The sequence below is a fragment of the Lathyrus oleraceus genome, chromosome 4 (genome assembly GCF_024323335.1).
Source record: "Lathyrus oleraceus cultivar Zhongwan6 chromosome 4, CAAS_Psat_ZW6_1.0, whole genome shotgun sequence".
Lineage (NCBI taxonomy): Eukaryota > Viridiplantae > Streptophyta > Magnoliopsida > Fabales > Fabaceae > Lathyrus > Lathyrus oleraceus.
Window position 1 is genome coordinate 345,886,181 of NC_066582.1, and position 17,698 is coordinate 345,903,878.

Here is a 17,698-nt window from a genome sequence, read left to right on the forward strand (position 1 = left end):
ACACAAACAAACTTTATCCCCTCTTAAGGACACGTTAACTCCTTCTACTACAGGTGAGTAAGTCTCCATAGGTCGAGCATCCGGTAGATTGCGTAGTAATGTTGTTCACCTAAAAAACACAAAACCAATAGAAATAGTTTAGCCGAACTACGACAACTCTGATTCTCATGTCCAGATGGGATACGTAGGCACGAGATGCGATGTCTTGTCGAGTTTGACTGACAACTAACACTAATCCTTTTCTCTCTCCCTCGTTGCGATTGAGACCTTCCCTTTCTCTTGCCCTAGTTGCAATCGAGACCCTTCTTCTTTTCGTGAGTGTTTGTGTGGAGTCTGGTGTAAGTCCAACGATTGGCATTCGGTTTCCTGTTTGCGTTTGGTTGTTTCGAGTCTGATGTAAGTCCAGCGGTTGGTGTTCGGTTTCCTGTTTGTGTTTGTTCGTTCGGAGTTAGATGTAAGTCCATTGATTGGCATTCCATTTCCAGTTGTGTGTTTGCTCTGACGTCTCAGCGTCTTTGGTTTAGCGTTTTGTTTCAGCGTGCGTTGGCCGAGCTACGAGTGCTCTGATTCTTACTCTGGTTAGAGAAGATACGTATGCATAGGATGCGATGTCCTAGCGAGCACGTTTCCCATTTCCCCGAACTACGTCGACTCTAATGTTTGTTTCTGACAAACTACGTAGGCCCAGGATGCGACATCCTGCCGAGTCCCCTTCCTCCATCTTCTTCCGCCTCTTTTATTATTCCAGTGTGTGCATTCTTTGAGCAGTCATTCAGCAACCTTATTCTATTCTTTTGAGCGTGGATCCCGTCGAGTACGACGGACGTGAGGGGTGCTAACACCTTCCCTTTGCGTAACCGACTCCCGATCCTTGCAATCTCTGGTCGTAAGACTATTTCCTTTCCAGGTTTACTTCGAGCGTTTCGTTTCCCTTCTTTGGGATAAATAACGCACGGTGGCGGCTTTGTGTCTTTTTCCCGCCGGTTGTTTTTCGCGTATGCGACAGTGTGCTTTATAAGAGAAACCATTACATGGTTCTGCTCAGATGCATGGATAGACACGAAGCAGACATGTTAATCAAGGATATTCATGAAGGATCCTTTGGAACCCATGCTAATGGGCATGCCATGGCCAAGAAAATTTTGAGAGTTGGTTATTACTTGTTGACCATGGAGTCCAATTGTTTCAGCTATGCTAGAAAATTTCATAAATGCCAAATTTATGCTGATAAAGTGCATGTACTGCCAACACTGTTGAATGTTTTGACATCGCCTTGGCCCTTCTCAATGTGGGGCATCGACATGATTGGTGCTATAGAGCCTAAGGCTTCCAATGGTCACCGCTTCATCCTTGTCGCCATTGGTTACTTTACTAAATGGGTGGAGGTTGCTTCCTACACCAATGTGACGAGACATGTGGTTGCTCGCTTTATCAAGAAGGAGATTATCTGCCATTATGGAATCCCAAGCAAGATCATCACCGACAATGGTTCAAACTTGAACAACAAGACAATGACAGAATTATGTGAGAGTTTCAAGATTGACCACCATAATTCTTCTCCATATCGTCCAAAGATGAACGGTGTTGTTGAAGCTGCCAACAAAAACATCAAGAAGATCCTGCAGAAGATGGTGAAAACCTACAAAGATTGGCACGAGATGCTACCCTTTGAATTGCATGAATATCGGACCTCATTCCGCACCTCAACAGGGGCAACCCCATTCTCCCTGGTCTATGGGATGGAAGCAGTTCTCCCAGTAAAAGTAGAGATACCTTCAATGAGAATATTGATGGAGGCCAAGTTAGATGAAGATGAATGGATCCGGAACAACTATGATCAACTTAACCTCATTGATGAGAACCGTATGAATGCTCTGTGCCATGGACAATTGTACCAACAACGAATCAAGAAAGCGTTTGACAAGAAGGTCCGCCCTTGAGAGTTCAAGGAAGGGGATCTCGTGCTCAAGAAGATCTTGCCAGTATACAAAGATTCACGTGGGAAGTGGACTCCCAACTATGAAGGCCCATACGTTGTAAAAAGAGCATACTCTGGAGGTGCTCTTTTTCTCACAACTATGGATGGCGAGGAGCTCATTCACCCTGTGAACTTTGATGTAGTCAAAAGATACTATGCCTAACAAAATCCCGATGGACTGAAACCCCGAAAGGGCAGTCTAGGAAAAAGCTAGGGATAATTAAAAAATGGTAGCTCACTAAGTTGAAAACTTGAAAGGGCAACTTAGGCAAAAAAGAGCGTCTCGGTGGATTGAAAACCCGAAAGGGCGATCCAGGAAAAAAATTAGGGACAAAAGGCATAGACTGCATCAGTTGTCACTGATCAACATAGAAGAGCTAAAGGTGGAAGATCAATCCAACTGCTCCCTTCAGAAATGAGGTTTTGTGGAGTCATTTTTATTAGGGATAGTAGTAGTCATTGCGATTCAATGTAAACCTTTCCCTATTTCCATTTTCAAAATTGTAACATTCCATGGAGCTACACCATTTGTGTGCTACCATTCTTGAATAAATACAAGTTTGCCTATCAAATTCTATCATTTGCCATTTTTCTATGATTTTCTTTGTTACGCAAAATGCCATTTATTTGTTAATAATGAAAATTTGAACTTAAAAAGAAATTTTCAACATATTGAGAAACACAATTTTGTTTTGACATGGGGAAATATTAAAAGGAAATCTTTCGTCTTTCCCCGCAAGTTTCAAGTCGCAAGACCTTTCCTGGAATAATCTACATATATCTCCAGAGAGCACAAACTTATCATTCTCTGAAAAGATTACTGGGCCAGTTGTAACTGTTCAACTTAATAGATCCTCCTTTGATGCATTTACTCACACCTTTGGTTGAGTTGTTGGTGTTAAGGATTCAGTACCTCCATAAAGTTTTCCCTAAGCAAAATACGAATATTATCGGCATTTGCATATCGTGATCGTGTTGGTGTAAGCCCTAGAGGCCAATACATTTTGGTACTTGTATCGAATAATAAAAGGCATTCTCTTTATTATGGTTGATTAATAAAGTCCCTGGAATAGATAGTCCGTTTAAGGTATTAAGTGTGACTTAATCATGAGAACACATTAAACATAAGGACATTATTCCTAAAGTATCCGTAGTTGAGCTTTAGTGTGAAGTGGGATAACATTAAAGCATTAAGACTATTATGTTTGTAGACTGATGATCACATCTCATGGATCATGGATAAAGAGTTATCAAGTCTTAAACATAGGTATGAATATTAGGAGTAATATTTATACCGGATTGACCCGCTATGAGAATACTATATAGAAAGTTATGCAAGGTGTCATAAGTTATTCTCATGGTGATAATAGTGTATTCCACTCTTCGACCTGAAACCACTATGGATCCTAGATGTAGAGTCGAGTGCTTTATTGCTGATCCAACGTTGTCCGTAACTGGATAACCATAAAGACAGTTATGGGTACTCCACAAAGCATGCTGAGGTACATGAGTGACCTAGATGGAATTTGCCCATCCTGCATAACAGGATAAATGTCTATGGGCCCAATATTGAACTGGACAAGGATGACACGGCCTATGCCTTGTGTTCAATATAGACATAAGGGCAAAAGGGTAATTATACACATAATTATTATCACAGATGGAATTGTCAGATCACTTGACATTTTCGTGTCTTGGGTAGCAGTGATGAGTTGCTAGATACCGCTCACTGTTTATTATGTTAAATGCGTGATTTAATATAATTGCCAACGTCACGAAAACCTACAGGGTCACACACAAAGGACGGATTGATGAGAGATAGAGTAACTAAGGAATACCGTAAGGTACGGTGCCCTTAAGTGAGTTATAGAACATCGTAAGGTACGGTGTACTTGAGTAGAATACGAAATATGGTAAGGTACCATGAGCTTAAGTGATTTTGGGCATATTATAAGATATGGGCCAAAATACACTTAAGTGGGCTTTTAGCTTGAAGCCCACACAAGTGGTTCTATAAATAGAACCCTTGTGCAGAAGCAAAAATATGCGGTTGCATTATTTTCGTTTTCTATCACTCTCTCTCTCTCTCTCACTCAAAGCCTTCATTCGTACCAGCTAGCGCTGAGATTGAAGGAATCCGTTCGTGTGGACTGAGTAGAGACGTTGTCATCGTTCAACGTTCGTGATCGTTTCGTGGATCTGCATCAAAGTTTCCATGTTTTTTCTTATAGCGCATACGCGATTAATGGATACACATTTTATACCAAAGAACAAAATGATAAAAGTACTATGCAGAATAGTGGTGTCACCGTGGTAGCTGAAGCAATGCACATATCAAGTGTGAAGGATTTAAACCCCAAATTTGCAAATCTGTCGTATTTTGGTGTTATCGAGCGCATTTGGGTGTTTGATTATGAGAAGTTTCAGATTCCTATATTTGGTTGCAAGTGGGTTGAAAATAATAACGGCATTCGAATGGATAAGTCAGGATTTTTGCAAGTGGATCTTAATAGGGTGGGATACAAAGATGAGTCTTTTATTCTAGCCTCTCAAGCTAGACAAGTGTTCTATGTCAATGATCCGAAAAGTACGAAATGGTCTATAGTTCTTTTTTCCAACAAAGTAATTGATGAAAACACTGGAGATCAAGGTGATATTGATGTTGAGATTGAATCGTTTACCATAAATGATCAAGATGAGAATATTATATCAAATGATTCATATATTAGAAATGATCATAATGAGGGTATTTGGATCAATCCAACCGTCCGTGTTGTTAAGAGACATGTAGAACATATTCCAACCAAGAAAAGAAAGAGAACTTAGTGAAAAAGGTACAGGTCAAATGATTTTAATTGTTTTCTTTATTACAGGTAAAATGACTTTTATGATTTTAATTGTTTTTACATTTGTCATCTGATTTTAATTGTTTTCTTTATTACAGGTAAAATGGCTATTATGAAGTCAATTGATATTTGTTTAGGTGGAGATGTTCTATTGTCGTCAAGCCTCATTCGCGTAGATGATGATGCTGGATATTTGAAAGTATCCCTCTACGACAATGGAACATCTCCATCTAAAAAAATATCAATTCTATCTTCAAAAGATAAGGGTGTAAAATTTGAAGTACATTGGAGTGCTGAAGACCAACTAATTGAGCCTAACGGTTCAATGTTGGCAAGTTACATTGGTTTCCTTGTTCGACAACATATTCCGATTACATGTGATAATTGGAGAAGTCCGGACTTGAAGGTTGGCAAAGAAAAAATATGGTCGGAGATACAGGTACTTACCATATATTGTTATATGTTTTTTGTTGCATCAACTTTGCAGCCCTGTATTGTAGGCAGAATTTAGGACTTCTCAAAGTTGATTTCTTGTTGTTTTGTCGTTCATAAAATACACCACTAAATTCTCTGCGTTTAATTTTTAATTTTTTTTCATCAGGCTTGTGTCTCAATAGAGGATGGGTATCTACCTAAAGTTACTTTTGTAGTGGTCCAAAAGAGACATCACACCCGTCTCTTTCCTGTCAACCCCAAAGAGACCGATAGAAGTGGAAATATTATACCAGGTTTTTTCAATATATTTCTCAACGCAGCTGGTATATATTATCATTTGAATTTATCATTTTTTGCTGATTTTGTTGTTCTAAATTCTCAAAGGAACCGTGGTAGACACCAGCATTTGTCACCCTAGGGAATTTGATTTTTACCTTAACAGCCATGCAAGAATTCAGGTAATATTAGCTATGTCATTTAACTTTATGCCATTGTTTACTATTTATTGCTCAATCGCCTTTTGACAGTTCTGTGTTATTTGCATTTGGACGTGTTCTTTTTGCAGGGGACTAGTCGACCAACGCATTATCATGTGTTGTATGATGAAAATAAATTCACTGCAGACCAGCTACAGAGTTTGACCAATAACTTGTGCTACACGTAATGGATGTGCGATAGAACTACTAGACAGCTTTTGGATATACAGAACATGTTTGCCACCATGGGTGGATGGGCGTTATTTTGTTTAGTATTGGTTAGAACTACTAGACAACTTTTGGATACAGTGGTCATTGTTGGTTGCTATGTTTTATTCTCTTAAATGTATATTGTTGATCAAAGAATCATATATTAATGTTGTATATATGGAGGATTAATGTTGTATATAAATGGATTCATGTTGTATATATCAATGGATTAATGGTGTATAACATTGGATTAAAGGATGAAATCAATATGAATTTTACACTTTTGCAGCATGCGAACAGGTTACCAATTAAATATATATCCACTGTTTTTCAAACAATTTTTTTTAAAATAACTAACACTTTAGAGGGCACTTTGTCCAGAAAGCGCCCTCTAAACACTTTACATTGACAACTTTAGAGGGCGCTTTTTCCTGAAAGCGCCCTCTAAACACTTTACATTAACAACTTTAGAGGGCGGTTTTTCCTGAAAGCGCCCTCTAAACACTTTACATTGACAACTTTAGAGGGCGCTTTTTCCTGAAAGCGCCCTCTAAACACTTTACATTGACAACTTTAGAGGGCGCTTTTTCCAGAAAGCGCCCTCTAAGGTGTCCCTTTATGGACCACTCCAGAGGGCGCTTTTTTCTAAAAGCGCACTATAATGTGGCCACTTTAGACAGCGCTTTCTCCAGGAAAACAAAGCGCTGTCTTTACCTATGCCAGCGCCAGATTAGAGGGCGCTTAAAAGCGCTGTTATAGGCCAAAATAAGCGCCCTCTTTTCCCTTATTTGGCGTAGTGTGTTACAATAAGTAATGTTTGCAACAATGCTATCGAATTGTTCTATCGTGACATCATGATCCACATATGCCACATCCAAAACCTTCTGCAGAGCCTCTCGGTCTGGTTCTGAATTTAAGAGCAATGATAACACTGATATTTTAGATGGCATTTGTAGAAGCTGGTCTACAACATTGTACTCGCTCCTTTTGATGAGCTTCAGCATCTCATCACAGTCTTCTTTCACATTGCCGCTTGGGCCAACTGAAGTAGGAGTTCCCAATGTAGAGGGGGGCTTAGCAACAAGTGCTGGATTCGGAGTGCTCACCGCATTCCCAATCGGGCGTTCAACATAATCAGCATTAGCCTGGGGCTTGGGAGGTGATGAAAACACACGACCACTGCGGGTCAAACCACTAACATCGACAATGTTAACAACAGAGGAAGATGGTAAGGACACTTCTTTCCCATTTTCTACCGCAACAGCATCGTAGCGATAGGGAATTGCTTTCTCAGAAGAGTATGGTACTGGTCCGGCTGGCTTGATGGTCAAGGCAGGAGAAACCTTCTGCTTGCTACTATCATACTTGATAATAACGGGCTCGGGGATCCGAAATACTGGAGAAATTACGTTGACTTCGTCAGCATCTTCGTCAACATTTCTGTTTTGAAGGATCTCAATAACTCCTTCATCCAGCATTTCCTGAACATCTTTGCGCACTTGGCGACATCCTCTTTGATTGACAGAACAAACTCGGCATCTATCATGGTCATGCTCATAATGACTATAATCACATAGCAAACGATGCATCTCGGCCAGAGATTATCGAATATGACTGACATATTTGACTTTGTATTTGCCAGGGCAACCCTGGACCATGTTGACAGATTTCCCATGCTCGGCCAATGGGTTCTTTTTCACATTAGGACCTACGTCCTCGAAACACAGAATGCCACACCTCACAAGGTCTTGAACCTTGGTCTTCAAAGGGTAGCAATTCTCCACGTCGTGGCCGGGAGCACCAGAATGGTAAACACAGTGTAATTCAGGCTTATACTATCACTAGGGGTTAGCAGGTATAGCCGGTGGGTCTCTCGGAGTAACCAACTTCCTCTCTATCAAAGAGGGATATAATTTTGCATACGTCATTGGAATAGGATCGAAGGTGACCCTTTTCCTCTCGTAACTCGTGCTGGTTTGATTACTGTTTCGAGGCTGGTAGGCCTGCTGTTGCGGACGGTGTTGTTGATGCTGATATTGCGAATGTGGTTGCCGATTGTTGTTATATTGCTGGTATTGCTGATTATCTCTGGAAACAGGTGCTATATGAGCCACCTGGTGCTGGTTACCGGCAGGACGCACGGTCTTCCTCCTCATAGAGGGTCTTCTTGGTTTTACATGGGAGGTCACAGAATGTGCCTCTCCATCTTTCTTCTTCGCAAACGCCCCATATCGTTTGGTAGAAGAGCCTTCTTCTCTGGTCAGACGTCCTTCTCTAACCCCTTCTTCTAGACGCATCCCCATATTCACCATTTCGGTGAAGTCAGAAGGAGCGCTATCAATCATCCGCTCATAATAAAAAGAACTCAAGGTCTTCAAAAAGATCTTAGTCATCTCTTTCTCTTCTAGTGGAGGCACGATCTGTGCTGCTAACTCTCGTCACCTTTGGGCGTATTCTTTGAACGTTTCCTTGTCCTTCTGGGACATGGCCCTCAATTGATCCCTATCGGGAGCCATATCCACATTGTACTTGTATTGCTTGACGAAGGCCTCACCAAGATCGTTGAAGGATTGGATGTTCGCATTGTCTAAACCCATGTACCAACGCAGAGCGGCACCGGACAGACTGTCCTGAAAGTAGTGGATAAGCAATTGGTCGTTGTCGGTCTCAATCGACATCTTCCTGGCATACATGACCAGGTGGTTGAGAGGACAAGTATTTCCCTTATATTTTTCAAAGTCAGGGATCTTCACATTAGGAACCAAGTAAAGTTCGGCAGCACACTTGCCGAAAAGATCCTTTCCTCTGAGAGTTTTCAATTCCTTGTGAAGCTCAAGAAATTGATCATTCATAGCGTCCATCTTCTCATAGACATCTGGGCCTTCAGACGGCTCGGAATGATAGATGGTGTCATCTACTCTGGGTATAGTATGCACGACAAGAGGAGGAACAGCAAGGACCAGGCTAGATGCCGGCATAGAAGCAAAGGTGGGAGCAGGACCCTCAGGCATGAAATTGGGAGACATCCCCCACGGGAATCCGGCTGGCATGGTTGTTGGAGCAAAGTGTGCACTGGCAGAGTCGCCACTTTTCTGTAGCGGGGTATTCGTTACAATTAGAGATATTGACTAAATCCAAGGTAAATCATACAAGTCGAGTCGCCACCGCACTTCTATTTATCCAAAGGAATGGTTAGAAAGCGAACAAAAACCTAAAAGTTTTAACAAAAACTAGTAAAAGAGAAACAGAGATCTGGGTAAGGGGGTTGGTTATGTAATGGGAAGGTGTTAGGCACCCAAAACATCCTAGGTACTCCTAGGGAGCCCTTTTCACACTTGTTGTAAAGGTTGTTGTTTTTTGTGAAAATTTTGTTTGTGCAAACATGACTGAAGAGATGAGAAGAGAATATACAAGTTTATTTACATTTTGTGTTTGGATGGATAAACCCATTGCCTACGTACCATCTTATAAAAAGATTAGGAGCAAAACCTCGTAGTTTGGGGTAAAAATCTCAAAAGAGTTGGTGAATTCATTGGTCCAAAAGCCTTAAGGTCTTTTGTTATCGAAGGGAGAAAACTCAATCAAACCACAAATCCACCATGTGAGGATAGCTTCAACATGCTAGTGAGGGGGTAACCCTATAATAAGCATGGAAGACCTATTGTCCATCACTAAGGATATAGGTGAGCATGACATCTACCACAAGGATAACTCAAACCTAATAGCTAAAGGTTATGAAAATATTTGATTAAAGAAGTGGCCATTGGAACCACAAAAAGAAATTTGAATGGGTTATATTTACCAATTAGAAGTATATACAAAAATGGTCAAAGTTGATTTAAAGGTTCAATTCAAAATAAGTATTATGAAAAGAGAGTTTGAAAATCAAAAGCATAAGGCTTAGGTTTCTAATGTTTGAAAACAATGGTTAAATGTTTGCACAAAAAGATTTGGCTTGGGTTAGAGTGGAGGGAAGAAGAAGAATGGCTAAGTCCTAAGTAAAGCAAAAAGGAAAGGGATAAAGAAACAGAACCACAATGGAGTTCCTCTCTTGAGATCATATTGATGATCCAAGTAGCTCCCATCCTTTGGAATAAGCAATCACAAAGCATAAGCAATCAAACAAGTCTCTTAAGAGATCCTCAATGTATCTTGTGTCTTTCACTTTGGATGAACATGGGAATGGTCCTCCAATTAAGCTCAAGTAGAATTCCCTAGCACAAAAGCACACACATCAAGAGTTCCATGAAGTAAATCAAGAATGGACAAGAGTGAGTCTAGAGGCTTGACCCATATTCATCATCATCATTAAGGTCCTTTTATTCCAATTTGCATAGGTAATGTCCTAGAAACTATGTCCATCTTTCCATTTTTTGCATAGGGAGAGTCCTAAGATCTAAGTCCAATTCTTTGCATTTGGTTCTCAACAATCAAAACAAACACAAACACAATAGTATATACACAATTATGTGCTCAACTGAGCAAAAGGCAAGTGGCATTAACATAAACATGTGCTCAAGTGAGCAAAGAGAAAAGCAAATGGATAATATGGGCAAGAATAGTAAATTTCATAAAAGTAAAGAGCAAAAAGTAAATGTTAATTGTCAATAGTTAGTGTTAGTAGTTAGTGTGCCATAAGGCAAATTTAGCGCTATGTTAAGCAATCGTAATTGGACTTATGTAGAAGTCACAACTATCTGAGGCCGGTCAATAATAATGTAGGCAACAACACAAGTTAGAAGTCTTGATTAGTTAACCAAGTTCCAACAACTTGCCATGCCAAAAAGGAAAAGAGAATTGATCTTGTATTGGTTTAAGCCTTTTGCATGATTTAGAAAACAACCTATCCTTAATGCAAAGCCATTCACTTAATCAATTGATCAAGATGAATTAGATTTGAATCAAGGAAGATTAAGTCTCCCTAATCAATGCTAACTTATCAACCTTCAACTCAATGATCAAAAAGAAAGAAGAAGAAGAAGGTGGAGAATGGATAATGAAAATGGAAAGATCAAAATGCATAAAGTGCAATAAGATGTACCAATCCATATGTATTGACCAAATGACATTGAAAGTCAAAGTCAAACAATGATAAATCAGAAATGAGATGAAGATTGGAGATCAAACAATAAGCAAAATATTTTTTGGCATTTTCAATATTAAAATAAACTTGAATTAAAAATAATGGAAAGGTCAAACTTCAAAATCACTTCAAATCAACCTTGAAAGGTCCAAGTAATTTATCCCAAGTTCAACAAGGTCAAACAAAGTTTGACAAAAAAATTCAGCATTTTTAAAAGTCAGAAACTATTTTTAATCAATTAAAAATGAATAAAAATAACCTTATTGAACTAAAATCTCAAATAAATCTCAAATCAATTAGAAAATTGATGAGAATATTTTTCTTAGATTCATCATCATTCAAATAGGTTAGGAAAATATTTTTGTATTTTTTGAATATCATAAACTATTTAAAATGAATTAAAAACAAGCAGAAAAGAGAAAATTCACCAAAAATATCAAATGATGAAATAAAAAATATTAAAAATCAGAAATAGAAACTAGAATTTATTTGGAGACTAATGCAATTGGTCCCATAATTTTTGGATTAAAAATGAAGAAGATATTGATTTTTGAAATAAAAGGAAATTAAAGAAAATAAAATCAGAAAATGAAAAATAGAAAAAATCAGGAGACGTTGGATCACGTTCATTAATTGACGTGGCCAATCTGATGGTCCTGGAGCGCGCGCGCATGGTGAACCTTGGTCAACCGTGTCACACAAAGAATTAAAAAAAGTCATAACAAACAAAGGCCAGGATTAGATCTGGACAACTCAATCCAATGGCTCAGATTCAAACTGGAGAGAGACGGCCACCGGAGCCACCTTCTTCTCCGGTGAACATGCGTTTTCCGGCCAAAATTGCAGAGATTCAAAAGGCAATCAAAGTGCACGATCTTTACACCAAAATGGAGTTGGGGTGATGTACATCACCCCTGTAACCTTGAATCACACTCAAGATTCTTATAGGTTGAGAAATCTGAGGTGGAAGATTCAGGTATGAAAAATCCAGATCAAAGAAAAACAAAATTGAAGCTACCACTAGCTTGCCTCTCAAGTGAGGACTTCAGAAAACACTTTGGCCAGGAAAATAGATCAAAGAAATGAGAGATTCGAAGCAAATACCAGTTGAAGAGCAAGCTTGATTTCTGGAAACTTGAGCTTGATTCCTTGCTTTCTTTGCCAAAACAGAAGATCAATGAGCTGAAGGATGAAGGCTTAGAAGCTTTAGATCCAAGGATTCAACCAGATGTAGTTGAATTTTGGATCTGAAAAATTTGGAGAAAAATCAACTAGCTTCTTTGGTAATGGTTATGGATTCAACTGTGCAGCATTTCTGGCGCCGTTAGGTTGAGTTTGAATGAAGCTGAGCACCTCTATTTATAGCAAAACAAGCTGCAAGCAAGGTGAATTCTCGTGTGCATGGAAGTTGGACCCTTCATGCATGGGCCTGTACAGGCGCGTGCAAAGCCCAAAAGCTGATGCAAATGAATGTTGAACACAAACCAAGTTGAAATGGACGTGTAATTTGAGAGGCAAAGGCTTGTGTAATGAATTCTCACATGTTATGGATAATTGAACTAAAAACTTCTCCTCTTCGAAACTAACACTTTCCAAATCCAAACATGATCATGTGAGTAATGGTTCGAAAGGTTTTGATGTAAGGAACAGTTGTTATGTTGGGCAAAAATCCATTTGGGATGTGGAAATTGGTGAAATTTGAGTTTAAAGTGCAAGGTGCAAAACATGTCAAGGCAAAGTTTCTAAATTTGGCCAATGTTCAAGCCCTTCTGTCTTGATGATGCAAGCTTCAAATGAAAAAACGTCCAACATCAAAGTTGTAGGTATTTTCAAGACAATCAAAATGGACTTAAATGTTTCATCATTTGGATTTTTGATGAAAGAGGTATGGGCACTTGAAGTTGGACTTTTTTGCCTTTTAATGCATTTGGTCCAAAAGGACCTATAATATTTTGCATTATCACATGTATTTCCTTTGTGATTTTGAAATTTTGTTCAACATAACATTTGAAGTAGATATATTAATATTTCCAATGCATTTGATCCCACCTAAAAATCATAAACAATGAATGAGTTATGTCCTTGGGAAGTTGACCCAAAATTAGGGTTTCAGTCAAAATGACCTATAATGTATTGGAATGGGAGATGGCTTTCCAAGCTTCAAATTAATTTTTGATGAACATGAAAGTTGTTAATATTGTCCTTAAGAACATTTTGGCTTTTTGAATCATCTCCATTTGACTAACACATAAAAAGTTAGGTCTCAGTGCATTTCAACATAGTTAGATGAATTGACTGATCAACTTCTCAAGTCCACAACCCACATCTTGATGAATTGATGATTGAGGATACTCAAATAAGTTCAAATATGCATGGAATGATGAATTAAAGAAATTCCCTTGATTGTATTTGATCATGGGCTGAGGTTGCTTCATGAGCAAGGCATTGTGGTGCACAGATGAATTAGGGTTTCTTTGGGGCACAAACCTCAAACCCTTTAACTTTCTTTGTTCAAAATGATGAATTGAGATGCTAGGGAGGCATATTTGATGGGTGAGAGCTTTGGGAACCATTACCATGCTTGCTATCATCTCCTCTTGACCTTACCATTGCACAGCGGATCTTTTTGAAGCTCTTGACCTGGTGACTGCTTAAGCTACAAACAAAAGATGTTAGTGACATATTTTTGTGATTTTGGTTAGTAAACAAAATAAGAAAAGCAATGATATACAATTCAAGCATGCTTGGTGATCTCAAACCACTCTCAAGAAGTCCCACCTAAAGGTAAAGGGAACCAAGATGCTAATGATCCTTGAGGCAATGCAAGTGCAATGTTATGATGCCATGAGGGATCTTAGGGACAAAATTAGGGTCTTACACACCCACATTTGCTTCTATGCCGGCATCTAGCCCGGTCTTGTTTGTGCCACCTTCAATTGTTCATACCTTGCCTCGTGTTAAGGACACCATCTACCATTTTGAGCCGTCATAGGGTCCAGATGTTTATGAGAAAATGGATGAAATGAAGGATCAGTTTCTCGAGCTGCGAAAGGAATTGAGAATGTTGAGAGGATAAGACATGTTTGGTAAAAGTGCTGCTGAACTTTGCCTGGTACCCAAATGTGAAGATCCCGATGAAATTCAAAGTCCATGACTTTTAAAAGTATAAGGGAAATACTTGTCCACTTAGACACATTGTTATGTATGCCAAAAAGATGTCAACTCAAACTGATAATGGTCAGTTATTGATTCACTACTTTCAAGACAGTTTGACTAGTGATGCTCTGAGATGGTATATGGGGCTAGACAGTGCAAGTGTTCGCATGTTCAACGACTTAGGTGAAGCTTTTGTGAAAAAATATAAGTATAATATGGATATGGCGCCTGATAGAGACCAACTGAGGTCTATGTCTCAGAAGGATAAAGAGACGTTTAAAGAATACGCTCAAAGATGGAGGGAACTTCCTGCTCAGGTTAATCATCCATTGAAAGAGAAGGAGATGACGAAGATTTTCCTGAAGACCCTGAGTTTGTTTTATTATGAGCACATGATTTCCAGTGCCCCCAGTGACTTTACCGATATGGTAAACATGGGGATGAGGTTAGAAGAAGGAGTGAGTGAGGGACTTTTGTCTAAGGAAGAGGTGTCGTCCAGTAAGAAGTATGGAAGTGGTTTTTCCAAAAAGAAGGAAGAGGAAACTGATGCAGTGTCCGTGGGGAGACATAGGAGGCCTCATGTCAGAAGAAATCCTCAACCGCGTCAGCATCAACATCAATTTTCATTAGTAATTCCAGTATTTTCAAACAATTCCAACAATCAATCAATGCTAATTCAACAACAACGTCAACAACAACCGTAACAAAGAACCAACAACAACAACAACAATAATAATAATCAACAACAAAACTTTGAGAGGAAGAAGGTCTCTTTTGACCCTATTCCTATGTCATACGCCGAACTCTACCCATCTTTGGTTCTTAAGAACCTAATTCAACCAAGAAATACACCTCAAATTCCCGAGCCACTTCCATGGTGGTATAAGCCTGAACTCCGTTGTGCCTTTCATCAAGGAGATCCCGACCATGATATTGAGAATTATTACCCGTTGAAGTATGAGGTATAGAAACTTGTGAGGACCATCCGCCGAATGTAAAAGTCAATTCGTTGCCTCCCCATGGTGACTCTTATGTCAACATGGTAGATGGTTGTTTTGGAGAATATAAGGTTTATGATGTTCGCCATATCAGACAATCTTTGGTTACAATTCATAGAGATATTTGTTCGGTCAGTGATTGTGAACATGACCATGATGGTTGTGTGGTATGCAATGTGAACCCTCGAGGATGTGTTATTGTCAAGAGGGACATTCAAAGATTGATGAGTGAAAGGCTTATCCAAGTTTGTCAGTCAAGAGAGGTAGGTGATGTCAATGTGATAGTACTAGTGTTTAAGACCTTTGAGCGGGTAGTAATTCAATTTGATAGAAGCAGCAATAACAATGTCAATAGATCGGTATCGTCGCTGGTAATACGGTTAGCAGCCCTGTCCCATATCCATTCGATAAAGTCATTCCTTATCAGTATAATGCCACCATGGTGGATAATGGTCAAGAGGTTCCATTGCCTACGACAGATTTTGTTGTGAATATAGCTGATATTGAGAAGGTGACCCATAATGGTCGTGTGTTTGGCCTAGTCTTTCCAAAGGATGTAGAAGAGGATGCAGTCAGTAAGAAGGTGGATGTACCTGTGGTGAATCCGGTTAGTACTCCAATTTTTCAGTCTGGTGAATCCAGCAAGCTAAAGCCTAGTGATGATGATGAGGTACTACGATTAATCAAGAGGAGTGAGTTTAATATGGTAGAGCAGTTGCTCCAAACTCCGTCGAAGATTTTAGTGTTGCCTCTGTTGATGAATTCTGAAACACACAGAGAAGCATTGCAAAAAGTGTTGGAGCAAGCCCATGTTGAGAACGATGTAACTGTGGATCAACTTGACCACATTGTGGCTAATATTACTTCTTGTAACAATCTGAGTTTTTGTGATGAAGAGCTTCTTGAGGAAGGCAGAAATCACAATCGGGCGCTCCATATTTCGATGAACTGTAAGGAGGATGCATTATCCAATATGTTGGTCGACATCGGTTCTTCTTTGAATGTACTCCCGAAATCAACTCTATCCAGACTTTCCTATCAAGGCGCCCCGATGAGGTATAGTGGCGTGATTGTCAAAGCGTTTGATGGTTCTCGCAAAACCGTCATTGGAGAAGTGGAGCTTCCAGTCAAGATAGGTCCGAGTGATTTTCAAATTACTTTTCAAGTAAAGGATATCCACTCGACCTACAGCTGCTTATTGAGGAGGCCATGGATTCATGAAGCAGGAGCTGTAGCGTCCACTCTGCACCAAAAATTGAAATTTGTGAATAACGGCAAGCTTGTCATTTTTGGTGGAGAGAAGAATTATTGGTGAGCCATTTGTCATCTTTTACCTATGTTGAAGTTGAGGAGGAGGTTGGGACTCCATTCTAAGCCTTGTCTATTGCTGAAGTGAAGAAAAATGGGGCACCTATGTCTTCTTTCAAAGATGCTCAAAAAGCTATTGAGGCTGGCAGCACAGACCAGTGGGGCCGTGTGATAGAAGTTGCCGATAACAAGAATAGAGCCGGATTGGGATTTCAACATAGGTCGTTCAGTAACAAAGCTGAAGAAGTACAACCTAGTTTCCGTAGTGGAGGGTTCATTCATGGTAATTAACAACACTCAACTGTTGTAATTGAGGATGATGAAGACGAAGATTGTGCCAACTTTGTGACGCATGGCCAGACTTGCAACAATTGGGTTGTTATTGATGTTCCCGTTATTGTCCATCGCTCTAAGCAACTTATTTTCCATGTTTTAAGAAAAATCCTTCTCCCATGCCTAAGGGAGAAGTGAACATTGTTAGGCATTTCTCAATTATCATTAATAAAATACAATTTTATTCATCTACATCTATGATGTTTTATTTTTACTTTTTGCCTTTCTGAAAATTGTAATCACATAAATAAATAAATAATTGTCCATCTGCATAATATTTGGTTGCAATTCACTTCTCTAAAATCAAAATATCAAATCATTATACAGGTTGGCTCCCAAACCAATTGAATACAATGATCCTACTCCCTCTCCAAACTTTGATTTCCCTGTGCTTGAGGCTGAGGAAGAGACTGATGAAGAAGTATCTTAGGAATTGTCTCGTCTACCTGAGCATGAGGAAAAAGCAATTTAGCCGTTCGAAGAGCAGATTGAGTTAGTCAACTTGGGTTCCGAAGATGATGTGAAGGAAATCAAGATTGGGTCTCAAATGTGTCCAGAGGCTAAGAAGGGGTTGATTGATCTTCTTCGAGAATATTCAAATGTGTTTGTTTGGTCCTATTCAGACATACCCGGTCTGGATTCTGAGATTGTGGAGCATAGATTGCCATTGAAGCCAGAATGCCCGCCAGTCAAGCAGAAATTAAGGAGAACTCATCCTGACATGGCAGTGAAGATCAAAGAAGAAGTGCGGAAGCAAACTGATGTCGGGTTTTTTGTTATCGCTGAATATCCGTAGTGGGTGGCCAATATTGTGCCTGTTCCCAAGAAGGATGGAAAAGTCCGTATGCATGTTGATTATAGAGATTTGAACAAGG